General features: G+C 38.3%; 1 pseudogene; it reads right to left on the bottom strand.

Annotated features, from left to right (window-relative positions):
- Positions 1-1,145: 1,145 nt before the first annotated feature.
- LOC129687193 (T-complex protein 1 subunit delta-like) overlaps positions 1,146-25,600 on the bottom strand; it is a 108,032-nt pseudogene continuing 83,577 nt past the window's right edge.

The following is a 25,600-nucleotide window of genomic DNA, read 5'->3' as shown; positions in this document are numbered from 1 at the left end:
CTTTGCCTTTCAGAATGGGGATTGAGCATCTTAGCCAGAGTCCTCCTTCTTGATTAGTTTCTTTAGGTGTACAGACCCTGCAGGGTATCAAAACAGAAGCTGAGACTTATAGCCAAACTTTGGGCAGAGTGCAGGGAATCTTATGAAAGAGGGGGGAGATAGTAAGACCTGGAGGGGACAGGAGCTCCACAAGGAGAGCAACAGAACCAAAAAATCTGGACACAGGGGTGTTTTCTGAAACTGATACTCCAACCAAGGACCATTCATGGAGATAACTTAGAACCCCTACATAGATGTAGCCCATGGCAGCTCAGTGTCCAAGGGGGTTCCATAGTAATGGGAACAGGGACTGTCTCTGACATGAACTGATTGGCCTGCTCTTTGATCACTTTCCCCTGAGGGAGGAGCAGCTTTACCAGGCCACAGAGGAAGACAATGCAGCCACTCCTGATGAGACCTGATAGAGAAGGATCAAAAGGAAGGAGAGGAAGACCTCCCCTATCAGTGGACTTAGGGAGGGCCATGGGTAGAGAAGGGGGAGGGAGGGTGGGATTGGGAGGGGAGGAGAGAGGGAGATAGAGGGGGGATACAAAGTAAATAACTGCAATTAATAAAAAATACAAAAGACAAAAAAAAAAAGAAAATGCACAAGAGTAAGAGAATATCCTTGTGTTTAGTGTTGATGCCTTGAACCTGAAGAATTAAGAAAACTCCATTTGTGAATAAAATTTTTAAGTTGCCAGGGGGCACACAGCAAGAGGTGCAGCAAGTTGTACACTGAAAGTTCTACCCTGAACATGTTGACCTGAAAGTGGTAGCAGCATTGTTTTACATGAAGTTACAACTGTCTTATGTTATCATCAGGCTACATCTTGGTTCATATGCTCAATATGACCTTCCTTTGTTGGAAACTTAGGTTGCCATTCTCAAATAATACTCTCTATCGCTCTCTCTTTTAAAATCAATTTAATATTTGCCTTACATTTTTAATACAATTTCAAACAAATGCCAACTGAAAGTCATTGTCCAAAATCTTTGAAGCAGCAAGCTTCCAGGCAAGAAGGAACATTGAAGTGATCATCTTCCATTCCAAGCACAGTCTTGCTGTCCATAATGGTGCCAATTGGCCAGCCTTATCCAGATAATCAAGTATTTACCACATAATTAATTTTCGGAATGTTACAAACAGTTTCAGATGCTAGGGTCAAAGCACTGACCACTCCAACATTTTTCAAAAATGTTGGAAATTTTTTCTAACATTTATGGGTTTTTTTCTCCTTGGACATAGTGGTTTCTTAGTTCCATTACTGTAGAAATAGGATTCAGGCCAGTATTTTTATCTAGCATAGATAGGATGCCTTTTATAGCAGCTGCAAAAGCACAGACACAGTAGAATTTCATACCACTCAGTGTTCGCAAGTACTCAGTCAGTCTCTCAAGGCCAACACTATTTCTGGAACACCATCTTCTGTAATAAGAGCTCCCTTTTTTAATAAGCAGTGAGTTACACAGAGAGCATCATTAATGGAGCCCTCATCTTCTTCAATCACCTGTTTGTTAGAACCAGTACAAGAATTGCAACTGTTTTGCTGGGCTTCTACAACCTGTAATCTTGACTAGTTTTCCAGAGCCATTTAAACTGACTTCCTTTACTAACTCAACAGAACCCAACAAGTCAGCAGTGAACTAGCCATGGTTTGGTTACATTTGTTTTGCAAATGTCATCAATATCCTCAACCACCTTTATCTTTATGTTATTCAGAGACTGTAATGAAATATCTCTAAGTGCATCTCTTAGGATATATTTATGTATGAAGACCTTACACCCCATTTTCTTAATTTGCTTTACCAAATGTAAACCTAAACTCTCTTCTCAAAGTTTAATCAGGTTCTACTATTCGATTATCCTATCTGTTTTAGGAACAGATAAGCAGAACTGGTAAGTCTAATTTTAGCCTTTCAACTCTTGATTTACCAGAATTTGTCACTGTCTGGTCAAGAAGGAGATCTTTCACCAGCTCACAGCCATATATTGTCCCACCAACCTTCTTAACTATTTTAATATCTCTAAGCTCTACAGTGGTACATGTGGCTGATTCAACCGCTTTCATCACTTCATTGGCACTCACTAGAGAGAACAGACTTCGGCATTGAGAGATAATCTTTTAATTCAAAGTGGTTGAAATATTTAACCAAGTTTCTTTCTTGCTCAGTTACACAGGTAGAGTCAGGTCAGCAAGGATTTCAAGACCCTTTTCCAAAGCTTTTTGGAATGACTAGAAAATTATTGTTGGATGTACATCTTTCTGCTGAAGCTTGGTGTAGGAATCAAAGAGAGCCAGCAATGTTGGCTGTGCATGTGGTGCCATCCACTGCTTCTACATCTTGAGCTTTAGACAGCCTCACCAGCATTCTGGGTGCTGGGTACAATACTTGCATTTGTTTCAGAATAGTAACACTGTCACTTATAATGGTTATAAGTGTGGTATTGCCTTTTCCATTTTGAATATTTTGTTTATTTTCTTAGGTTCGAGGCTTGTCTTAATGGTGTCAGCTCCTGAAGTAGTACTGGGCTGGCTTGTCTTGGTTGAGCTTCATTCCTCCAGCATGGCAACTTTGACAATTTCTGTGTGGGTTCAGAAGGACTGATGGACACCAATTCTAGCCCCCTGTGGAGTCTCTGGCTGCTTCCTCCAAGAACCTTCCAGAAAGCCTACTCTTAAGCTTTTCAAGAACATTTTTATGCAAATAAATATTTTAACTCACAGTAGTCCTAAGGAAAAGAGAATAATTATTATAATGGTTATTTTATTCACAATGGAAAATAAAACTTCAGCTAAAGTGTTTGAGTAAATACAATGGTTTGAATTGTTGGAGGTAGACCTTGAACATGAATCTCTGCCTCACAGTAAAATGTTCTTAAGGGAAACTTAAGTAGATTAAAGAAAGTCTTTGTAGTAGAACAGATAAAAAAAGAAATTAGATAACCATTTGTGTCAGAAAAAAAGATATGCCAAATAATTCCAGTTTCAGTTTAATATTTACTATAACTTAGTCTCTTCCTTTAGCTATACAAATGCCTCCAGGAACCTCTTCTGAGGAGAGTTGTTTATTTGAAGATTTTGATTAATTTTTTTTTAAATTCTGTCTTTGGGCTCTCCTAACTCTTAAGTCAGAAAAATACTGAACATTTGTCAAGTTAACTTTTCCAGCTTAAGTCTGTGTTTGGTGCCAAAATTCAGTTGTATGTTATTGTTTCCTAAGGAAGATTCTAAGGCTTTTTCTGAGAAAGTTCCAGAAGACAGTAAATATTGAAAGACAATTCAGTCAATGTACCCAAACAATGGTTTTGTTGTTTGTGGTGTTGGTTTTGTTTTGTTTTGTTTTTTTAATGGATTCATTTTACATCCGATATTAGGCCACTCCCTATCCCACCCTCCTTCACTCTTCCCCCTAACCTTTCCCCTAGTCCTCAGAAAGAGGGAGGCCTCCTCTCCTGCCAAATGACCCCAGCCTATCAAGATCAAGTCTCATCAGGACTGCTTACATCCTCTTCCTCTGTAGCCTGGCAAATCCATGCCCTCAGGTGGAAGTGATCGTGGAGCAGGCAACAGAGTCCATGTCAGCAACAATCCCTGCACCCTAACTAGGGAACCCACTTGAGACTGAGCTGCCCATCAGCTACCTATGAGCAGAGGCCCCATATCCTGCATGGTCCTTGGTTGATGCATCAGTCTCTGCAGGTGCTGCTGGGCCCAGATTTGTTACCTCTGTTGGTCTTCTTGTGGAGCTTCTGTCCCCTCCAGTTCCTTCTATCTTCCACTCTTACATAAGACACCTTGTGCTCTGCCCAAAGTTTGGCTGTGAGTCTCAGCATTTGTTTTTATTCCATGGTGGGTGGAGTCTTTCAGAAGACATCTATGGTAGGCTCCCAACATGTTCAGTCTCTTCAACTTCTGTGTCTATTTCCCTTTCAGAATGAGCATTAAGCATCCTCCCTAGGGTCTTCCTTGTTATTTAGCTACTTTAGGTCTGTGGATTGTAGTGTTGTTTTCCTGTATTATATGGCTAATATCCACTTATAAATGAGTTTGAAGTATGTGTCTCTTTCTGCTTCTAGATTATCTCACTCAGGAAAGATCTTTTCTAGTTTTGTTCATTTGCCTGCAAGTTTCATGATTTCTTTGTTTTTAATAGCTGAGTAGTATTCCATTGTATAGATGTACCACAGTTTCTTTATCCATTCCTTGGTTGAGGATCACTTAGGTTGTTTCCAGTTTCTGTTATGAATAAAAGCTGCTATGAACATAGTTGAGCAAATGTCCTTGTATGGTGAAAAATCTTTCAGGTATATGTCCAGGAGTGGTACTGCTGGGTCCTGAGGCAGAACTGTTCCTTATTTTCTGAGAAAGGGCCTGATGGATTTCCAAAGTGGTACTACAAGTTTCTACTCCCACCAGCAAATGAAGGAGTGTTTCCCTTTTTCCACAACCTCGCCAGCATATGAGTTTTTAATCCTAGCCATTCTGATGGTTGTAAAATGGAATCTCAGAGTCATTTTAATTTGCATTTCCCTGATGCCTGATAATGTTGAGCATGTATTTCTTAGCCATTTGTTATTCCTCTGTTAAGAATTCTCTATTAAACACTGTACCCCATAATTTCATTGGGTTATTTGGTTTGTTGCTGTTTAATTTCTTGAGTTCTTTATATATTCTGGATTTTAGCCAGCTGTCAGATTTAGGGTTCGTGAATGTCTTTCCCCAGTCTGTAGGCTGTCATTTTGTTCTATTGACAGTGCCTTTTGCTTTATAGAAGATTTTCAGTTTCACGAGGTCCCATTTATTAATTGTTGATCTTAGAGCCTGTGCTATTGGTGTTCTGTTCAGGAAGTTTTCTCCTTTGCCCATGAGTTCAAGGCTCTCTCCCACTTTTTCTTCCTGTAGATTTTGTGTGTCTGGTTTTATATTGAGGTCTCTGGTCCACTTGAGTTTTATGCAGGGTGATGAATATAAATCTATTTGCACTTTTCTACATGTAGACATCCAGTGAGACCAGCACCATTTGTTGACGAGGCTGTCTTTTCCCTATTGTGTGGTTTTGTCTCCTTTGTCAAAAACCAAGTGCCTGTAAGTGTGTGGGCTTATGTTTTTGTCCTCTATTCAATTCCATTGATCTACCAGTTGTTTCTATGTCAGTACCATGTAGTATATTAGTGCTGCTTTATAGTACAGCTTGAGATCAGGAATGGAATGGAGATACCTCTAGAAGATCTTTTATTGTACAGGACTCTTTTAGCATTCTGGGGTTTTTTTGTTTTGTTTTGTTTTTTGTTTGTTTGTTTGTTTTTGGTTTTTCATATGAAGTTGATAATTCTTCTTTCAAGGTCTGTAAAGAAGTATTGTTGGTATTTTGATGGGAAATGCATTGAATCTCTAAATTGCTTTTGATAGGATGACCATTGTTACTATGTTATTCCTGCCAATCCATGAGCATGGGGGCTCTTTCCATCTTCTGATATCTTCTTCAGTTTCCTTCTTCAGAGACTTGAAGTTCTTGTCATACAGGTCTTTCACTTGCTTACTTACAGCTACACCATCATATTTCTTTTTTTTTTTTTTGTGATTACTGTGAAAGGTATTGTTTCCCTAATTTCTTTTTTTAGCTTATCTATTTTTTATTTTTAAATTTATTATAGTTTATTCACTTTGTATCCCAGCTGAAGACCCCTTCCTCATTCCCTCAGCTCATTTGTTGTTTGTATACAGGAGGTTCTACTGATTTCTTTTTAAGTTAATTTTTTATCCAACCACTTTGCTGAAGATGTTTATCAGCTGTAGGAGTTCCCTGGTAGAATTTTGGGGGTCACTTACATATACTATCATATCATCCATGAATAGTGATAGGTTGACTTCTTCCTTTCTAAAATGTACCTCCTTGATCTCTTTTAGTTGCCTTATTACTCTAGCTAGGACTCAAGTACTATGTTGAAGAGATACAGAGAGAATGGGCAGCCTTGTCTTGAACCTGATTTTAGTGGAATTGCTTTGAGTTTCTCTCCATTTAATTTGATGTTGGCTATAGGCTTGCTGTATATTGTTTTTATTATGTTTACGTATGTGCCTTATATTACTCATCTCTCCAAGGCTTTTATCATGAAAGAGTGTTGGATTTTGTCAAAGACTTTTTCTGCATCTAAGAGATGATCATATGACTTTTTTCTTTCAGTTTTTTTACATGGTGGATTACATTGATGGATTTTCATATATTGCCCCAACCCTGCATTCTGTGATGAAGCCTACTTGATTATGATGGATAATGTATTTGATGTGTTCTTGGATTTGGTTTGTGAGTATTTTATTGAGTATTTTTATATAAATGTTCATGAGGGAGATTGGTCTAAAATTCTTTTTCTTTGTTGAGTCTTTGTGTAGTTTAGGTATCGGGTGACTGTGGCTCCATAGAATGAGTTTGGAAATGTTCCTTCTGTTTCTGTTTTCTTGTGCTTCAGGTGTGATAGGATCACCTGGGTTTGCTGTGGTAGAATAGCTGTTTTCTAGTGGTGTCATATGGCCTTGGGTTTTGTTGCGTGTGTTCTTTTTGTTATTGTTAATTACACTTTATTCATTTTGTATCCCCCCTGTGGTTCCCTCCCTCCTCCTTTTCCAATCCCTCCCTTTCTCCACCTTCTGCATTCATGCCCCTCCCCAAGTTCACTGATAGTGGAGGTCTTCTTTTCCTTCCTTCTGATCCTAGTCAATTAGGTCTCATCAGGGGTGGCTGCATTGTCTTCTTCTGTGGCCTGGTAATGCTGCTTCCCCCTCAGGGGGAGGTAATTAAAGAGCAGGCCAATCAGTTCATGTCAGAGGCAATCCCTGCCCCTATTACAATGGAACCACTTGGATACTGAACTGCCGTGGGCTACATCTGTGCAGGGGTCTTAGGTTATCTCCATGATAGACCTTGGTTGGAGTATCAGTCTTAGGAAAGACTCCTGTGCTCAGATTTTTTGGTTCTGTTGCTCTCCTTGTGGAGTTCATGTACTCTCCAGATCTTACTGTTTCATCTTACACACATCAGAATGGCTAAGATCAAAATCTCAAGTGACAACACATGCTGGAGAGGTTGTGGAGAAAGGGGAAAGGGGAACCCTCCTCCATTGCTGGTGGGAATGTAAACTTGTTGCATGTGTTCTTATGCTGGCCTCTAGCTATTTGTTTGTCCTTAGTGTTATCTAACCTGGTGCTGTCTGATGGTAGTTTGCTTCTAGGATTGTAGGAATTGCTGGCGGTCCCATGTGGTAGTAGTCCTCTGGCTCTCAGGTAATAGCAGATCTCTTGGGATACAGGGAGATTGGGATTGAAAGTGGGATGGGGACTAGGAAATGGGGCATACTGGATGCTCTTGTTCCATGATGGGTGTTGGTCTCTGCTCCTCCCTGATGGCTACTGCTGCTTCCTGATGGCTTCTGTTCCCCGTTGGTTGCCAGTCTCTAGGCTTGCAGGTAGAAATGTGGCTGGGGAAATGGAATGGGCCCAGAAGATGTTGCTAGGAGCACACTGCTGTTCCTCAGTGGTACTGGTACCTGCTGTTATCTAGTAGCTGTCATTCTGGATAATGGAACATGCTGGGGAGGGTTGGACCCAAATGGCCTGAGGCAGACCTCACTTGCAGGCCTCCCAGCTGGTCTCTAGCAGGTCAGGGGTTGGGGAAAGGGTCCCCACCCTCTATTCCTGGTAGTTGTAAAACAAACGAAGCAGGCCCAGAAGATGGAGCTTAGAGCAATGCTGCTGCTCCCCAGTGGTTTCTGGTCCTGGGAAATGAAGCAGCCTTGTAGGTGGAAGTAGGAGCACAGCAAGCTGAGGGAGGTTGGGCACAGGTGGCCTCGGGCACACTTCACCTGCAGCCTCTGCCGCTGGGCTCTAGCAGGCCAGGAGCTGCTGTTCATTCATGGTTGCCAGTCCCAAGAAGTCTTCCAGACCTGTAGTCAAGTCTGCCCCTTCTCTTATTTTCTGGTGGGGTCTGGGGGTTGGGGACCCAAACAATCGATTTTAAACAAATAGATTGAATTTGTCTGTCCTATTAAATTAACATACAGATATTTAGAATGTGCTAAGTTATGTAATACACATAACTAAAATCCTCACTAACTTAATAAAATGACTTTAAGATTGTAAAGACTCTTTAGGAAGCATAATTGTCTATTCATTTAACTTACTGATTTTCTTGCAGTACACAGTTAATGCCTGCAAATACTGACCTATTATTTGTAATGCAATTGATACTATACAATATTCAAATATACTAAGATATATCATTTAATGAAACTGAACATATGACAAATCAAGAGCTGGAAAAACGCCTCAGCAAACTATAATTCCAGCACTTGGAATGTGGAGACAGTGGATTCTATAAGCAAGCTGACTAGGTAGACTCTTCATAACAATGAGCTCTGTATTCAACTGAGAGATTGCCTCAATGAAACAGATATTCTCTGAGAACACACACGCACACATGCAAACACACTAGAAACTCAGACCCATGTGAAAGAAAGCAGAAAAAGTACCAAAGCCATATGATTCATTTATACATATATACACATTTGTCAGATTGTGAAGCATATTTAAGTACACATGTCCCTTCACAGAAAAACACAGGACTATGTAATTCCACCAATTACATAGTCCACTATGTAATTCACAGTGTCTAAGGAGCTCAGCACATCGTTCCTCACAAAAGTTGCCCATTACTAAGTTTAGATTAATATTTTAACAAGCATTTGACATTTTCACTATATTATCATCAAAGATATAAACATGAAAGAGCTCTCTTCAATGAAATAGTCACATAAAATGAGAATCAAATATTTTTTCTTTATTGCTTTTTCTCAACATTATATTCTATTTATGGCTATATATGCAAATTTCCTTGAAATTAGAAATATAGCCAAAGGGTTTTTAATTATAAAAATTACATTTTAGAAGAATATTAATATAATTATCATTTTATTTTTAACCTTTTGCATTATTGGTATTTTTAAGTACAAGACAAAGTAGAAAGACTCATAAAACAGATAATATTTCTATCCATATCCTGAACAGACACCAGTACTGTTATATTTTTCCCACTTGTGATAATTTTGAAATGAATCTTAGCTCTCTTGGGGTCTCATCTGTAAATACTTAACTATATATCCAAAAGAGATCACTGTTTTCAAAACTATAACCACACTATAGTTGTAAACTTTAAAATTAATAACCTCTATATTACCACTGTTCTGTCGCTGTACAAATCTCTACAAATTTCCCTTAAATTTTCTTACCACATCCTTGTTTCTTTATCTGCTGTTCTTTTCATAAACTTACAAATCAAAGAGTAGAGATAAATTCCTTTTGTATCAAAACACATGTGGTTTTAAGAACCTAACAAATGGTTCTTTATCTCTTTCGTAAACTGACCGCTTGAAATATTTCATTGTGTATTTTTCCTGCTGCTGTCCACATTTACCACAAAGTCCAAGGCTGAAAAATAGTGGTTATAATTTGATCATTAAATCTGTGTATATTTTTATACAGGAAAATATATTCATATGCTACTTGTTTAGCTTTAGGTTCAACTTTTCCAAGGAAGGTAATTTTCTTTATTTCACTTTATTTCTTAGTATTTCTTTTTTTACTTATTTTTTATTTTTATTAATTACTGTTTATTCACTTTGTATCCCCCCTGTAGCTTCCTCCCTCCTCTCCTACCAATCCCACCCTCCCTTCCTCTTCCCCACCTGTGCCCCTCCCCCTGTCCACTGATAGAAGAGGTCCTCCTCCTATTCCCTCTAATCCTAGTCTATCAGGTCTCATCAGGAGTGGCTGCATTGTCTTTCTCTGTGGCCTGGTAAGGCTGCTCCTCCCTCAGGTGGAGGTGATTAAAGAGCAAGCCTATCAAGACAGCCCCTGTCCCCATTACTATGAATCCACTTGGACACTAAACTGCCATGGGCTACCTCTGTAGGAGTTTACTGGAGTTCCAGGCCATCTCCCTGAGTGGTCCTTGGTTGGAGTATCAGTCTCAGAAAAGACCTCTGTGCCCAGACTTTTGTATCTATTGCTCTCCTTGTGGAGCTCCTGTCCTCTCCAGGTCTTACTATCTCCCACTTCTTTTTTTTTTTTTTTTTTTTTTTGTTGTTGTTATGTCCCTTTTTTTTGTATTTTATTTTTTTCTTATCAGTTACATTTTATTAACTCTGTACCCCAGCCGTGTCCCGATCCCTCATTCCCTCCCAGTCCCTCCCTCCCTCCCTCCCTCCTCTCCACCGTGCCCCTTGCCAAGTCCACTGATAGGGGGGACCTCCTCGCCATTCATCTGATCCTGTTCCACTTCTTTCATAAGATTCCCTGTACTCTGCCCAAAGTTTGGCTGTGAGTCTCAGCATCTGCTTTGATACCCTGCAGGGTAGAGCCTCTGTGGCAGACTTCTATCTTGTTCCCTGTTTTCTCCCTCCTCCGATGTCCATCCTCTTTGCCTTTCTGAATGGGGATTGAGCATCTTAGCCAAAGTTATCCTTCTTGGTTAGCTCCCTTAGGTGTAAGATTTTAGTATGTTTATCCTATATTATTTGTCTAATATCCACTTATAAGTGAGTATATACCATGTGTGTCAGGATGATCTTTTCAAAACTAAAGTCCAAGTGGATCAAAGACCTCAATATAAAACCAGACACATTAAACCTGTTAGAAGAAAACGTGGGGAAGAGCCTAGAACTCATTGGCACAGGAGACAACTTCCTGAAGTGAACACCAACAGCATAGGCTCTAAGAACAACAATCAATAAATGGGACTTCATTTCTCAGTATTTCAAATTAGATGTTTCCATGGCATTTTCCAAATATGATTTTAAAATTTTAAATTTAATACTATTTTAATTTTAATTTTAAAATTGATACTATTATATTTAATGTGATGAAGCACACAGTGTGTATTTTTCTTCTGATTAGAAAAGGGAAGAATCTTAAGTTTTGTGTCTAAAGATTTTACATCTCAGAGATCTTCAGAAACCATCTGAGTTTCTGATAAACTGTCTTCGGGTCTACTGGGCAAAGAGGCTGCCGCAGAAGTATGAAGACCTGAGTTCAGATCTCCAGCCTGCATATGGAATGGTGGCCTCTGTCTTTAACCCCAGCACTAGTTAGCAGGAGAAGGAGACTCCTGCTCCTTGCTGGCCAGGCATTCTAACTGAAGAATGGGGCCATGCTTAGTGGGAGCCTGTCTCAAAACATGAGCAGAAATGCAACACCATAGATATTTCTGGAGAACTGAAGGTTTTTTATACATTATGCTAAATTTGTCTAGTAATAATAATATAGTTGCATCATTTATTTTAGTAAGTAATTATAATATAAGGATAATTTAGTATGTATAATAATGTTAGTTTTATCTTCTAGCTTTTCAGTCAGTGCTTCAATCTGATATAGTGTCAGATAAATAAGATATGACTTTGATTCTTATTCATGTATTTTATTATTGGTTTATCTGATAATGCCTTCATAATGCAAACAGAAATTAAAACTATCTTATTTGTGTTTTTATACAATAGTATGATTTTATCTTTCTTTTGTCCAAATACTTGTTTACTGATCTGAATAAATTTTGCATTCTTTCTTTAGTTATACTCACTCTCTACGAAATTTTTAGCTTTCGTATTTAAACATAAAGTTGGACAATATCTCTGTCCTTCTCCTGAACAATGAAAATCAGATTAGTTTTAATTATGTGTGCAACTTTCCCCAAGAACTCCAGAACTTCACTTCTACCTTGTTTATCTGTAATAACACGTAGAGCATGTTTCCTGGTTTACTTCTCTGTGGCTGTGATAAAGACCATGACCAGGAGCAACACGGGGCAGGAAAGGGCATATTACCTCTTACAGATCACAGTCTATTATTGACCCAAGCCAAGATAAGAGGTCAAGGCAAATACTGGAGGGAAGCGCTGAAGCAGAAGCTTGGAGGGAATGAAGAACCCTGCATACTGGCTTGCTCTTTAAGGCCTGCTCAGGATGCTTTCTTTCTTTTTTTTATTAATTACACTTTATTCACTTTGTATCCCCCCATAAGCCCCTCCCTCCTCCCCTCCCAATCCCACCCTTCCTCCCCCTCCTTCACACATGCCCCTCCCCAAGTCCACTGATAGGGCAGGTCCTCCTCTCCTTCCTTCTGATCTTAGTCTATCAGATCACATCAGGAGTGGCTGCATTGTCATCTTCTGTGGCCTGGTAAGACTGTTGCTCCCCCCTCAGGGGGAGGTGATCAAAGAGCAGGCCAATCAGATTATGTCAGAGGCAGTCCCTCTTCCCATTACTATATAACCCACTTGGGCACTGAACTGCCATGTGCTATATCTGTGCAGGGGTTCTAGGTTATCTCCATGAATAGTCCTTGGTTGGCTTGTGAGTCTCTGGGAAGTTCCCTGTGTTCAAATTTTCTGGTTCTGTTGGTCTCCTTGTGGGTTCCAGTCCTCTCCAGCTCGTACTATTTGCCTCATCTTACATAAGATTCCATGCACTCTGCCCAACAGTTGGCCATCAGGCTCAGCATCTGCTTTGATAGTCTGCAGGGCACAGCCTTTCAGAGGCCCTCTGTGGCAGGTTCCTAGGTTGTTTCCTGTTTTCTTCTTCTGGTGACCATCCTCTTTGCCTTTCAGCATGGCAATTGACTGTTTTAGTCAGGGTCCTCTCTCTTGATTAGTTTCTTTAGATGTACAGATTTTACTAGGTTTATCCTATGTTATATGTCTATGTGAGTGAGTATACACCATGTGTGTCTTTCTGTTTATGGGACAGCTCACTCAGGATGATACTTTCCAGGTCCCACCATTTACCTGCAAATTTCATGATGTCCTAAAGTGGAGAACAGAGCTAAACAGAGAACTCTCTGTAGAGGAATATCGAATGGCAGAGAAACACTTAAAGAAATGCTCAAGGTTATTAGTCATAAGGGAAATGCAAATCAAAATGACCCTGAGATTTCACCTTATACCCATCAGAATGGCCAAGATGAAAAACTCAAGGGACAACACATGCTGGAGAGGTTGTGGAGAAAGGGGAACCCTCCTCCACTGCTGGTGGGAATGTAAACTTGTACAACCACTTTGGAAATCAATCTGGCGCTTTCTCAGACAACTAGGAATAGCGCTTCCTCAAGATCCAGCCATACCACTCTTAGGCATATATACAAAAGAGGCTCAAGTACACAATAAGGACATTTGTTCAACCATGTTTGTAGCAGCTTTATTTGTAATAGCCAGAAACTGGAAACAGCCCAGATGCCCCTCAACTGAAGAATGGATGCAGAAATTGTGGTACATCTACACAATGGAGCATTACTCAGGATGCTTTCTTATCACACAACCATCTGCACAGGGATACACCACTGTCAGTGGGCTGACTGGGCTGGGCCCTCCCACTTCAATCATTAATTAAGAAAATGCCCCACAGATTTGCCTACAGGGCAGTCTAAGGGAATTTCTTAGCTGAGGTTCCCTCCTCCAAGATAAATCTATTTCATATCAAGCTGACAAAAACTAATCAGGATGAGGAATTAATATGCTAACACATGCATGTTAATATTTACGTAATTATATATACTGTGTTCTTTTTCATCTCAGACCGGCTTTTGAAAATAAAAATTTATCCTCAGATATGTCTTTTGGAAGTTTATCTGCAAAATACAACCCGATACTATACATCCATTCACCCTCCACTAAATAATATTAAAGATTAAGATGGAAATTTCTTTTCTGAGTCCTTACTTATGGTCATACTCTTAGCAACTCCAAATGCTGAGGGGAGAGCTGGCAGTGGAGAAGAAAGCCTCTTGTGTCTACTACCTATCACTCAAGATCCTCCTTCTTCAACTTCTCATGTTGCTTTGAGTACAGGCCTAGGCCTGCTGAACTTCCTTTTTTTTTAATCCCATACACTCATACACTTCATTGTCTTTACGTTGTGCCTCATTTTTTTTCCTTGGGGCTCAGTAGTTAGAGAATAAAATTTAAGTCTATATTAGCTAAGAGGTTCCCCAGAATTACCCTCTCCCAAATTAATTGAAATCTCACTTTTTCTTACTGTTCCACAGTCTGAAGTCTGTCCTTACCGTGTACTGTTTTCTTAAACACACACACACACACACACACACACACACACACACACACACACACATATAAACATATGCAACACACACAAACTGTGTAAAATTATTATACTGTTTTGTATTTCTCAAAAGTGAAGTCTAGGTCACAGACCTGACCCTTCACATAGCCAGGGTGAAACATGAGTCCCAAGTTCAGGATGATATATTTATTATGAGGCATTTGACCTCGCTGCTATGAAACTTTCTCAAAAGAAGCTAAGTATTCAACCAAACTTCCACTGGCAACACATTATCACCAACTAAACTAGAATATCCCAAATAATTACTGATGGAAAAAAAAATCTGATGATGGCACTAATGATGTCTGTATTGTTCAAATGTGAAGGAGCTTTTAAATCAATACTAATTCAGAGTGATTTTATGTTGAATAACGATAATATAAATATAATCCTCTTCTCTTTAATGGTTACTGTTAAAGGTGGTAGTTCAATAATAGAAAGCTTGCAGCAATAAGTTTATGAACACATGACTTTTCTTTCCAATGATGTCAAGACTTAAAAGTAATTTTAAACTACTTTTAAGTAATGACAGAAACCCATGTTCTTCCACGGAATTTTAAATCTTGATTATAAAACTTCCTTTGCTATTACATCATTCAATTGAATGTAGAAAAATATCAATGAAATTTAATTTTTGTCAATTTGCAACAATTAACCTACATAAACTATTCCTCATTCATGACCACAGTAATATTGAACAACTTGGAGAACTGCAACTCTTGTAGCATCTAAAATAAGGACCCAACCAAAGAATAACACAAGAGGCTCTGAGACAGACTCAGAACCAGAACAAAAATTGAAAATAAACAATGTTGAGTTTGTGGTTGTATATTATTTATTAGCTTTTGTTGTGTTGACTTTCCTTTGAGTTTATAATGTACAATAAATAAATAAAATGAGTTTATCATTTATAATAAATGAAAAAAGAGACAGGAAATATAGATTCAAACTGAGAGAAGCAGCTGTGTCTATTACATTTAAACATAATTCTGGCTTCCCAGAATTAATATACCTAGAAGTCATCAATAAAACATAGTAATGAAGAGTAGTTATTACTGGTAAGAATTTCGTATGAAAATGACCAGTCATTTCAGTTGCATGCCGACCTTATTCACTCAGACTCATCCTTTGGACTGATGCATCAGATCCCCGAAGCTCCTTTCTCGGACTCAATCTCTGAGCTTGTCACAGAGAAACAACTACATCATTATTTTCTTAGATGATCACAAAAAAAAAAAAAAAACAGAAAGTGTTATTTGATTTCTAACCCAATCATCTTGGCTTCAGCTGCTAAAAACTAAAAGGGGCTTCTGAAGAAATCTTTTCAAGAAAAGGAAGTGTTTTCCGTGAAGAGTGGAGAAGGGAAAAAATGAAGGATACAGGAATGTGAGCCATGAACTGCTCCACACTATGGTCAGCTAAAAGCTGGTTCCACTGAGGGACCACCTGGAGACCTAGATCCTGCTCCAAGTCAGGAAAGAAGAAAGGATTAAAAGAGCTTTCCAGCAAATCATGCAATTTGCAGGTAAATGGTGGGACCTGGAAAGGATCATCCTGAGTGAGCTGTCCCAGAAGCAGAAAGACACACATGGTTATATACTCACTTATATAGACTTATAGGATAAACCTAAAATCTGTCCATCTAAAGAAACTAATCAAGAGAGAGGACGCTGACTAAAACGCTCAATCCCCATCCCGAAAGGCAAAGAGGATGGACATCAGAAGAAGAAGAAAGCAGGAAATAACCTAGGAACCTGCCACAGAGGGCCTCTGAAAGCCTCTGCCCTGCAGACTATCAAAGCAGATGCTGAGACTTTATGGCCAACTGTTGGGCAGAGTGCATGGAATCTTATGTAAGAAGTGGGAAATAGTAGGTTATGGAGAGGACAGGAACCCCACAAGGAGAGCAACAGAACTAGAAGATTTGAACACAGGGGTCTTCCCAGAGACCCATACTCCAACCAAGTACCAGGCATGGAGATAACCTAGAACCCCTGCGCAGTTGTAATCCATGGCAGTTTAGTGTCTAAGTGGGTTACATAGTAATGGGAAGAGGGACTGCCTCCGACACAATCTGATAGGCCTGCTCTTTGATCACCTCCCCCTGAGGGGAGAGCAGTCTTACTAGGCCACAGAAGATGACAATGCAGCCACTCCGGATGTGATCTGATAGACTAAGATCAGAAAGAAGGAGAGGAGGACCTCCTCAGTGGACTTGGGGAGGGGCATGCATGAAGAAGGGGGAGGGAGGGTGGGATCAAGAGGGGAGAAAGGAGGGGCTTATGGAGGGATACAAAGTGAATAAAGTGTAAAAAATAATAATAATAATAATTAAAAAAAAACAGAGGAAAAAAAAAAGCTTCCAGCTTCTGTATCATGAATGCCAAGGGCTTCTGGGTGGGATGTTAACGCCTTTACTCTTCTGGGATCACGCTTGTTATAGAAAGTTGACCCGGTCCTTGTAGGAGGCGCACAGAGGCAGTGGATTTTCCTGGTGTGGACTGGTGATAGAATTCAGGTCAGTTCTCAGAAGGTTTGTCACAAGGATGGCTGCAGTGAAGAGGGTAAAGGGATGGCAAGTCAGGCACCCTCAAGATTCTGACAACATTTTCTGAGAAACAATATCTTACTATAGCGTACTCTCTTTGGCTGATTGGAATCCGTTTGTGTTCAACTACATATATTGAGAAAAGAGAATAACTTAAAAGCATTCAAGTTAGCATCCTCTATGCTCTTAGTTGTGATTAATTTCACAAAGTAAATTGACACAGATGAATTTGGGTTTTTTTTATAGTACTTGCTGGTTTATCATTAGCTTTCTATACCATTTTTATTAGATTCTATTTTCTCTTTTGTCATGATTTACACAATTTTTATGATTAGTCTCTAAGTTATTTATTTTTCATTGTTTGTTTATTCATTTATTTGTTCAAAATCTTTACATTTATATATAAATCTTGCTTTTTGTTGCATGGGTATAATTCACTCCTTTTACTTTCCATACTGATTTTCATTTTCATTTACCATTTGTTATGACTTTAATAGTTAAATTAAATAGTTTATACTTTAAATAGTTAACACTTTAATAGTTAAATTTTGTAGGAGGTGGATCTCATGTTGAATGTTCTTTCTGCATCCAAAAATGTGAAGGGGGACATAGCTTTTGGAAGTGAAGAACATATATAAAGATTACAATAATTGTTTTGGAGATGCCTAAGTGTATCCAAACTGATCAAATTATAGATATTTTTAAAATGCAGGGGTTTCCCACTTCTTTCCTAAGATACCCTGAAGTGGGAAACAGTAAGATCTGGAGAGGACAGGAACACCACAAGGAGAGCAACAGAACCACAAAATCTGAGCACAAGGGTCTTTCCTGAGACTGATACTCCAATCAAGGACTATGCATGGAGATGGCCTAGGGCCCCTGCACAGATGTAGCCCATGGCAACTCAGTATCCAGATGGGTTCCATTGTAATAGGAACAGGGACTGTCTCTGACATGAACTGATTGGCCTGCTCTTTAATTACCTCCCCCTGAGGGGGAAGCAGCATTACCAGACCACAGAAGAAGACAATGCAGCTACTCCTGATGAGACCTAATTGACTAGGATCTGAAGGAAGGAAAAGAAGACCTCCCTATCAGTGGACTTGGGGAGGGGCATGTATGTAGAGGGTGGAGGAAGGGCTGGATTGGGACAAGAGGAAGGAGGGAACCACAGGGGGTACTAAGTGAATAAAGAGTAATTAATAAAGAATTTTAAAAGATGCAGGGGTTTAGTATACAAATGACAAATTAGCAAAGCATTCTAAAAATTCTATAAACATTCTGTTGATTTTAGTTTTACAGAAAATAGAAAGCATAAAAACTCCAGCTCTACTTTTTAAATATGTATTTCTTTTTTGCATTTTTATTAATTATTATTATTACAATTTATTCACTTTGTATTCCAGCTGTGACCCCCCTCCCTCATCTCCTCCCAATCCCACCCTTCCTCCTCCTTCTCCCCTATGCCCCTCCCCTAGTCTACTAATAGGGGAAGACCTTTTCCCCTTCTATCTGACTCAAGTCTATCAGATCTCATAAGGACTGGCTGCATTGTCTTTCTCTGTGGACTGGCAAGGCTACAATCCCCAGGGAGAGGTAATCAGAGAGCTTGCCACTGAGTTCATGCCAGAAACAACTCCTGTTCCCTTTATTAGAGAACACACTTGGATAATGATCTATGTGCTACATCTGATTAGGTCTTCTCCAAGCATGGTTCTTGGTTGGGATATTAGTCTCTGCAGGATCCCCAAGGCCCAGGTTTTTGTTGTTGTTCTTGCTGGCTTTTTTAACTTTTATTAATTACACTTTATTCACTTTGTATCCCCCCATTAGCCCCTCCTTCCTCCCCTCCCAATCCCACCCTCCTGCCCCCTTCTTCATGCATGCCCCTCCCCAAGTCCACTGATAGGGGAGGTCCTCCTCTCCTTCCTTCTGACCTTAGTCAGTCAGATCTCATCCTGAGTGGCTGCATTGTCATCTTCTGTGGCCTGGTAAGGCTGCTCCCCACTCAAGGGGAGGTGATCAAAGAGCAGGCCAATCAGTTTATGTCAGAGGCAGTCCCTCTTCCCATTACTATGTAACCCACTTAGACACTAAACTGCCATGGGCTACATCTATGCAGGGGTCCTAGGTTATCTCCATGCATGGTACTTGTTTGGAGTATGAGTCTCTGGGAAGACCCCTGTGTTCAAATTTTCTGATTCTGTTGCTCTCCTTGTGGAGTTCCTGTTCTCTCCATATCTTACTATTTCCCACTTCTTTCTTTCATAAGATTTCCTGCACTCTGCCCAAGAGTTGGCCATAAATCTCAGCGTCTGCTTTGATAGTCTGCAGGGCAGAGGCTTTCAGAGGCCCTCTGTGGCAGGTTCCTAACTTGTTTCCTGTTTTCTTCTTCTTCTGGCGACTATCCTCTTTGCCTTTCGGGATGGGGATTGAGTATTTTAATCAGCGTCCTCTCTCTTGATTAGTTCCTTTAAATGTACAGATTTTAATAGATCTATCCTATATTATATGTCTATATGAGTGAGTATATACCGTGTGTGTCTTTCTGCTTCTGGGAAAGCTCACTCAGGATGATCCTTTCCAGTTCCCACCATTTACCTGAAAAATTTCATGATTTCCTTATTTGTCATTGCTGAGTAATATTCCATTGTGTAGATGTACCACAATTTCTGCATCCATTCTTCAGTTGAGGGACATCTGGGCTGTTTCCAGCTTCTGGCTATTACAAATAAAGCTGCTACAAACATGGTTGAGCAAATGTCTTTATTGGGTACTTGAGCCTCTTTTGGATATATGCCTAGGAGTGGTATGGCTGGATCTTGAGGAAGCGCTATTCCTAGTTGTCTGAGAAAGCGCCAAATTGATTTCCAGAGTGGTTGTACAAGTTTACATTCCTGCCAGCAGTGGAGAAGGGTTCCCCTTTCTCCACAACCTCTCCACCACGTGTTGTCCCTTGAGTTTTTCATCTTGGCCATTCTGATAGGTGTAAGGTGATATCTCAGGGTCGTTTTGATTTGCGTTTCCCTGATGGCTAATGAGGATGAGCATTTCTTTAAGTGTTTCTCTGCCATTCGATATTCCTCTACAGAGAATTCTCTGTTTAGTTTTGTTCCCCTTGTTTTAATTGAATTACTTGTGCTTTATAGAAGCTTTTCAGTTTCATGAGGTCCCATTTATTGATTGTTGCTTTTAGAGCCTGTGCTGTTGGTGTTCTGTTCAGGAAGTTGTCTCCTGTGCCAATGAGTTCAAGGCTCTTTCCCACTTTTTCTTCTAAGCAGTTTAGTGTGTCTGGTTTTATGTTGAGGTCTTTGATCCACTTGGACTTCGGTTTTGTGCAGGGTGATGAGTATGGATCTATTTGCATTTTTCTACATGTAGACATCCACTTAGACCAGCACCATATGTTGAAGATGCTATCTTTTTTCCATTGTATGGTTTTGGTATCTTTGTCAAAGATCAGGTGTCCATAAGTGTGTGGGTTTATTTCTGGGTCTTCTGTTCAGTTTCCTTGATCCACCATTCTGTTTCTATGCCAGTACCATGCAGTTTTTATTATTTTTGCTCTATAGTACAGCTTAAGATTAGGGATGGAGATACCTCCAGAATATCTTTTATTGTAGAGGATTGTTTTAGCAATTCTGGGTTTCTTGTTATTCCATATGAATTTGAGAATTTTTCTTTCCAGGTCTTTAAAGATTTGTGTTGGTAATTTGATGGGAATTGCATTGAATCTGCAATTTTTTTTTTTTTTTGGTTCTGTTGGTTTCCTTTTGGAGCTCCTGTCCCCTCTAGGTCTTTCTATCTTCCACTTCTTTCATAAAATTCCAAGCATTCTGCCCATAGTTTGGCTGTGGTTCTCAGTCTCTGCTTTGATATCTTGATCAGTGGAGTCTTTCAGAGGCTGTCTGTGGTGTCTTAATACTCACGTAAATGATAAATTATTTAAAGACCTCAGTCTACTCACCTGTTCTACAATGTTCCCTGAGTCTTAGGTGCTGGAGTGTTTTGTAAATGTGTCCACTGGGAGTAGGATCTACAGCTCTGTATTTTCTTCTGTTGTGATTTCCTATAATGGTCTTTGTCTGTTTCAAAGAGAAATGTCCTTGATGAGGGATTAAGACTCTACTTGTCTGTGAGTATAAAAACAAATTTTAATAGATTCCTGTTAGGGATTGTGCTGGTTTAGTAAATTAATGATTTATTTTTATAAATCACATATTCCTTAAGAAAATGCCTGCAAGTGTCTTGATAACATAAAAAATATTTCTCTCTTTCTCTCTCTTTCTCTTTCTCTCTCTCTCTCTCTGTGTGTGTGTGTGTGTGTGTGTGTGTGTGTGTGTGTGTGTGTGTGTGTCACTTTATAGGCATTCCTGGCCCCCTGTGGAGGCCAGAAGAGTACCAGCTCCTTTGGAGATGGAGTTACAAGTGTCTGTGGGCCACCTGATATGGGCTCTGGAAACTGAGCCCCAGTACAATGTAAAACCACCAAAGAAATAACTACTGAGCTATCTGTCCAGCATCACTTGCTGTCTTTTGAGTGAAGGAGAAGCATGAACATCATATTCTCTCTTTACCATGAATTTTACATCTTGCATTTTTTAAATTCCTCATTTCCTTTCTTTACTACCCTAATTCTTTATTGATATAACCATACACAATCTATTATTTTGTAATTTTCTGGAAGTCTTTGTATATGCCTTGTTTTGATATTTTATCTATTAGTTTTATTAATATTTTTTCTTGTAGAAAAATAGTTGTTTTGAAAACCTAAATTTTCTTATAACATAATGGTTGACATCTTGGATTTCTTCATGCCCATTTTAATCATTCTTATTGCATTTTATATTGATTTTCATTTTTCTTTTCTAAATTGCTTTGACTTGGTGAGCTGTAATTAATTATTTAGTAATTAGTAGGTTCTGCCTTACTTTTGATGCCAAATGATTAAATTTTGCTTCATGCTGGGATAGTCAAGCACATAATTTCTCAATATACATTTAGAACTGATGGATTAAAACTGCCTTTACTGGTATTTAATTTTCTTCTCCAACTGCCCCAATGTTTTTAAAGTCCTGACTCAAATAATTTGAGCCTTGTGGAACAATTTCACTTCTCTCCTCTCTTGTTTATTCATAGTTTTCTTCAGCAACCAGAGCCTTGCTCCTGCTTGAGCATCAGCCCTCTCCCTCCCCTGATTCTGTGCTTTCTGTTGCACTATTAAATTTTCATTCATGGATTCGACAAGTATTTCTTAATGATGCATCTTCTCCAAGATTCCAAAGTAAGTACTGAATTTTTATGAAGAAGCAATATGTTTTAATTTTTCTTTATCAATTAATATTTTTAAGTGCAGAAAATTATGTATGGTGTTTGTCAATGACGGAGCTCGTGTGTATACACAGAAATATAAATTAATTAGACTTCTATATTTCACTAGCTAATGTCGAAAGAGATTGTGAGATGAACAATCTACCATCAAAAATTATGAATATGCAAAGACCTGGGTTCATTCTGAAAAGATAAGGAGTCTGCTCTAGTAGGCCTCACACATGATACTGAATGCAGAAAAGAGTAATGATTACACGTGTACCTATCAATACAAGTAAGATTTAATTATCAAAAATCATTACCTCCACGGTAGACAAATTTTAATAAACACAGCAAAATACCATCTATATTTCATTTCTAGAGGTCATTCACTCCTGAGTTTAAAAAAAAACAGCAGGAAAGTTGATAACATCATTTCCAACAGAAAAGTCATCATATCTTGATGTTTCATCTTATGTTCTTCTAGGAATAGTATTTTTATGACAGACTAAAGTCATATTACTTTCTGGGGAGATGGCTTAGTTGGTACAGTGCTTGTCTGGAAAGCAGGAGGATCTGCAGCCAATCACCAACACCCACATAAACTGGACACAATAGCCCTTCTCTGACAGCTCAGTGCTGTAGAGTCATGGAGAGATGAGACTCTAGCTGCCTCGTGAACACAGCTGAAGTTCAAGGTTCATTGAGAAACCCTGTCCAAAACTGAAAATAAAAGGTAGTGAAATACCTGTAGGTAGTAAGTATGGTAGATGAGGTTACTTATCTTCATTAATCCCATAAGAAAATCAAAGCTGTTTAGGAAAACAACTACGTATAAAAACAAACAAAAATTATGGAGAACCTCAATATCAGCACATTTGGTAAAACATTAAATTTATTCCAGTTAACATCTGCTGTCGAAAAACCTTGCTAGTAATCTTGTTAATAGATTTACACATAGATTCAAACAAGTACAATTACTTAGAAATATATTTACCAGTTTAGGGATGGATAAGAATGAACCCAGCTACATAACAGTGACATTTTATAACCTACGCAGTGAACATCGTATAGAAGAGCTACAGAGAACGACAAAGCTCACCCTGTAGAATCGGTCCCAAGGACATTCACTTTACTTTTTCTCCAAGGTGCTCTTGAAGAAGACTTGAGGACTTGCTGAAGTTTGGACTAGGGATGGTATGGAAGAAGTGAAGTTAAGTGAAACAGTTTTACATGATGAAATCTGATTTACAGTGTTCACACCTGTCACCCAAGCAGAAAATGTAAATGCTCAATATTGGAAAAGCAAGAATATTTAATGCCCAGTACACTGCAGGCATTAGTATTTCATTTTTATTACTCCTTGGATTAACATTCATATTTAAGTTGTACCACATTTGCTTTGATGTACTCAAACATTGTCTAAATAAACAAATGTATTATATATAGCAATATATTGTTGCTAACATATTAGAAATATATTTTACTTGTTTCTTAATCATCTTACACAGCTTTAAATTTTATCATATTCTGTATGTAATGATTAAGCTATTTCCATTGCAAACTTGTAACAATAATGGATAGCTTCCTTCAGGGGATACAATTCTAAGAAATTTATTCTTTTCATGTTGCTCAGCCACCCAAGGAACAAATCTGTTTTTCCATGACAGATAAGGTCTACCCTGATCATTTTTAAAATGATCTTGTGGCATCACAAATCAGTGACAGAAAAAGAAAATGCAAGAAAACATTGATTTTTGTTATTAGGTTGATGTATGGGTTTCCAGGTTTATGCATCACTATTATCTTTTTACCAGTTATTAAATAACATTACGAATATGTCTTGACTATGTAGGCTCTTTTCATGTTAAGCAGTCAGGACAAAGAAAAATTCCACCTATTTGCATTGTGGTTAATTGCATATGTAATGACAAAATAATTACATTAAAATTAAAAGACAAAATGTCATTAATCATAATAACCTACTCTAAAGTCAAAATCACCCATACAGAATAACTTGAAAATAAGCTTTAATATATTTTTTGAGCAACACTGATTGCTTAGGAACATTTTGTTGATATTTTGTTTCATTTGATTTTCTTATATTTTCAGTTGAACAGTCTTTACTAATTCAATGATGTTCTATGAAATTATCATACAAGAAGACATATATGTCACAGGCTATCTCAAGTTCAAAGATACTGATTTTTCTTGCTTTACAAAAGTAAGTCATTAAGTAATTTTTAACAACCTTTAAGTCTATCGCTCAGAAGAGAATTTATCTTATGCTGTTCTCATTTTTCTCGAAAATGTTACCTGCATGTGAACAATACGTAATAAAGTTTCCCTTAGAAAGATTTCAAAAAATATTTTTAAAATAATTTCAATGTTTCTCTTGTATTAAAGCTCTTCAAGAATGTTTCCATCAATCAAAAACCCAATTGAAATATATTTTTAAGTGTCCAATTTGTGAAAATCACCAATGGCTTTGTTGAAAACTGCAAACTTTTATTCAGTGATGAACAAGAACCTTCTTAAACTCTGATGTCTAGTTTTTCACTTTTATTGGTTTGGGGATTCATTTGCACGTATATTCCCACCCATTGGACAGTATGACATAGCTCCCATGGCATAAGTCAAGGCAATACCACTTGAAATATTGATGGTAGAAGATAAATAAAGATATAAATACATTTTCTATTGGATTATTCAAAATGGTGTTTGGAGAATAGCTTGCTGAAGGTGTTAAAGTTCTACCAGCATTTGACAACATTCTCTCAACATCTTAAGTATACATCATCTTTATGCCAAAATACTGAGACCTAGCTATTTCAGTTCTATAATTAAAAGACATGTTGTAGGTTTGAAAATGCTCAAGAAAATTTAAATGCATGGCAGGTGAATCTAAACCTTTGTCAGTGTTAGCATATACTTTAAAGACCCTCCAATGACAAAGAAAGGGGAGTTCATTTCCTGGGCAGATGAGCCACATCTCAGAAAAGCCAGCATTGCCTGGAAACTTACTTTTCCAGATCTCTAGGGTGACAGATATAAGCGGATGACATTAAAGTCTGGGTTTGGCAACTGTTAAATAGGTTATGCTTGCAGTTCAATCAAGTGTGAATCTTTATTTAGCTACTACATACCAATGTGCAACTAAAGAGGAAAATCACCTAGTGTTAATGTATTATTTGTACAATGTAGTGACTACAAATAAAAATATTTTTCTATATATTTTAAAAATTAGAAGAAAGGATTTTTGAAGTACTTATAAATAATTATTGAAAAGTTATATATGTTTAGTCATTTAAATATTACACAATTTATATATGCGTTAAACTGTCACATTATAGTATAAACATTTGATTTTTCATCATATGAAAATAAATTTACAAAAAGAAAACATTTAATATCAAGAAAGATATGGAAAAGATGCAATGGATATGTGTTAGGTATACTCACTTCAGAGAGCAAGTTCTTTTTCTATTCTTCTTTCTTTCTTTCTTTCTTTCTTTCTTTCTTTCTTTCTTTCTTTCTTTCTT

The sequence above is a fragment of the Psammomys obesus genome, unplaced genomic scaffold, assembly GCF_907164565.1.
Source record: "Psammomys obesus unplaced genomic scaffold, mPsaObe1.curated_primary_1811, whole genome shotgun sequence".
Lineage (NCBI taxonomy): Eukaryota > Metazoa > Chordata > Mammalia > Rodentia > Muridae > Psammomys > Psammomys obesus.
The sequence above is the reverse complement of the archived record's forward strand: the minus strand, read 5'-3'. Positions and strand labels throughout refer to the sequence as shown.